The following is a 3,404-nucleotide window of genomic DNA, read 5'->3' on the forward strand; positions in this document are numbered from 1 at the left end:
ACAAGAACAACCAGAACAACAACAACAAGAACAACTAGAACAACAACAAGAACAACAACAACAACAAGAACTACAAAAACAACAAGAACAACAAGAGCAACAAGAACAACAAGAACAACAAGAACAACAAGAACTACAAGAACAACAAGAACAACAAGAACAACAAGAAGAACAACAAGAACAACAAGAAGAACAACAAGAACAACAAGAACAAGAACAACGAGAACAACAACAACAACAACAACAACAACAAGAACAACAAGAAGAACAACAACAACAAGAACAACAAGAGCAACAAGAAGAACAAGAAGAACAACAACAACAACAACAACAACAACAACAAGAACAACAAGAACAACGAGAACAACAAGAACAACGAGAACAACAAGAACAACAAGAACAAGAACAGCAAGAACAACATGAACAACAACAACAAGAACAACAGGAACAACAACAACAAGAGCAACGAGAACAACAACAACAACAACAACAAGAACAACAAGAACAACAAGAACAACCAGAACAACGAGAACAACGAGAACAACGAGAACAACGAGAACAACGAGAGCTAGGAGAACAACGAGAACAACGAGAACAACGAGAACAACGAGAACAACGAGATCAACGAGATCAACGAGAACAACGAGGACAACGAGAACAACGAGAACAACAAGAACAACGAGAACAACAAGAACAACAACAAGAACAACAAGAACAACAAGAACAACAACAAGAACAACAAGAACAGAAAGAACAACAAGGAAAACAAGAACAAGAACAGCAAGAACAACAACAACAAGAACAACAATAACAACAAGAACAACAAGAACAACAAGAGCAACAAGAGCAACAAGAGCAACAAGAACAACAAGAACAAGAACAAGAACAACAAGAACAGAAAGAACAACAAGGACAACAAGAACAAGAACAGCAAGAACAACAACAAGAAGAACAACAAGAACAACAAGAGCAACAAGAGCAAAAAGAGCAACAAGAACAACAAGAACAACAAGAACAACAAGATCAACAAGCACAACAAGAACAACAAGGACAAGGACAACAACAACAACAACAACAACAACATGAACAACAAGAACATCAACAACCAGAACAACAAGAACAACAACAGCAACAAGAGCAACAAGAGCAACAAGAGCAACAAGAGCAACAATAGCAACAAGAACAACAAGAACAACAAGAGCAACAAGAACAACAAGAGCAACAAGAGCAACAAGAGCAACAAGAGCAACAAGATCTACAAGAACAACAAGCACAACAAGAACAACAATGACAACAACAACAAGAACAACAAGGACAACAACAACAACAACAACAAGAACAACATGAACAGTAAGAACAACAAGAACAACTAGAACAACAAGAACAACAAGAACAACAAGAGCAACAAGAACAACAAGAACAACAAGAACAACAAGAACAACAAGAACAACAAGAACAACAAGAGCAACAAGAACAACAAGAACAACAAGAACAACCGGAACAACAAGAACGACAAGAAAAACCACAACAACAACAACAAGAACAACTAGAACAAGAACAAGAAGAACAACAAGAACAACAACAACCAGAACAACAAGAACTACAACAGCAACGAGAGCAACAAGAACAACAAGATCAACAAGAACAACAAGAACAACAAGAACAACAAGTACAACAAGAACAACAACAACAAGAACAACAACAACAAGAACAGCAAGAACAACAACAACATTAACAACAAGAACATCAACAACCAGAGCAACAAGAGCAACAAGAGCAACAAGAGCAACAAGAGCAACAAGAACAACAAGAACAACAAGCGCAACAAGAACAACAAGAACAACAAGAGCAACAAGAGCAACAAGAACGACAAGAACAACAGGAACAACAACAACAACAACAACAACAACAAGAACAACAACAACAACAAGAACAATAAGAACAACAAGAACAACAAGAACAACGAGAACAACGAGAACAACGATAACAACGAGAACAACGAGAACAACGAGAACAACGAGAACAACGAGAACAACGAGAACAACGAGAACAACGAGGACAACGAGAACAACGCGAACAACGAGAACAACAAGAACAACCAGAACAACAACAACAAGAACAACTAGAACAATAACAAGAACAACAACAACAACAACAAAAACAACAAGAACAACAAGAGCAACAAGAAGAACAAGAACAACAAGAACAACAAGAACAACAAGAACAACAAGAGCAACAAGAACAACAAGAACAACAAGACCAACCGGAACAACAAGAACAACAAGAACAACCAGACCAACAACAACAAGAACAACTAGAACAACAACAAGAACAGCAACAACAACAAGAACAACAAAAACAACAAGAACAACAAGAGCAACAAGAACAACAAGACCAACAAGAACAACAAGAACTACAAGAACAACAAGAGTAACAAGAACAACAAGAACAACAAGAACAACAAGAACAACAAGAACAAGAACAGCAAGAAAAACAACAACAACAACAACGAAAAAATAAGAACAACAACAACAACAAGAACAACAACATGAACAATCGGAACAACAAGAAGAACAAGAACAACCAGAACAACAAGAACAACAAGAACAACAAGAACAACAAGAACAACAAGAACAACAAGAACAACTAGAACAACAAGGACAACAAGACAACATGAACAGCAAGAACAACAAGAACAAGAACAACAAGAACAACCGGAACAACAAGAACAACAAGAACAACCAGAACAACAACAACAAGGACAACTAGAACAACAACAAGAAGAACAACAAGAACAACATGAACAACAAGAACAACAAGAACAACGAGAACAACAAGAACAACAAGAACAACAAGAACAACAAGAACAACAAAAACAACGAGAACAACGAGAACAACGAGAACAACGAGAACAACAAGAATAACAAGAACAACAAGAACAACAAGAACAACTAGAACAACAAGATCAACAAGATCAACAAGATCAACAAGAACAACAAGAACAACAACTAGAACAACAACAACAACAACAATTAGAACAACAACAACAACAACAACAAGAACAACAAGAACAACAAGAACAACAAGAACAACAAGAACAACAAGAAGAACAAGAACAACAAGAACAACAAGAACATCAAGAACAACAAGAACAACAAGAACAACTAGAGCAACAAGAACAACAAGACAACATGAACAGCAAGAACAACAAGAACAACAAGAACAACAAGAACAACAAGAACAACAAGAACAACAAGAAGAACAAGTACAACAAGAACAACAAGAATAACAAGAACAACAAGAACAACAAGAACAACAAGAACAACAAGAACAACAAGAACAACAAAAACAACGAAAACAACAAGAGCAACAAGAACAACAAGGACAACAACAACAATAACAAC

The sequence above is a fragment of the Megalopta genalis genome, unplaced genomic scaffold (assembly GCF_051020955.1).
Source record: "Megalopta genalis isolate 19385.01 unplaced genomic scaffold, iyMegGena1_principal scaffold0024, whole genome shotgun sequence".
Lineage (NCBI taxonomy): Eukaryota > Metazoa > Arthropoda > Insecta > Hymenoptera > Halictidae > Megalopta > Megalopta genalis.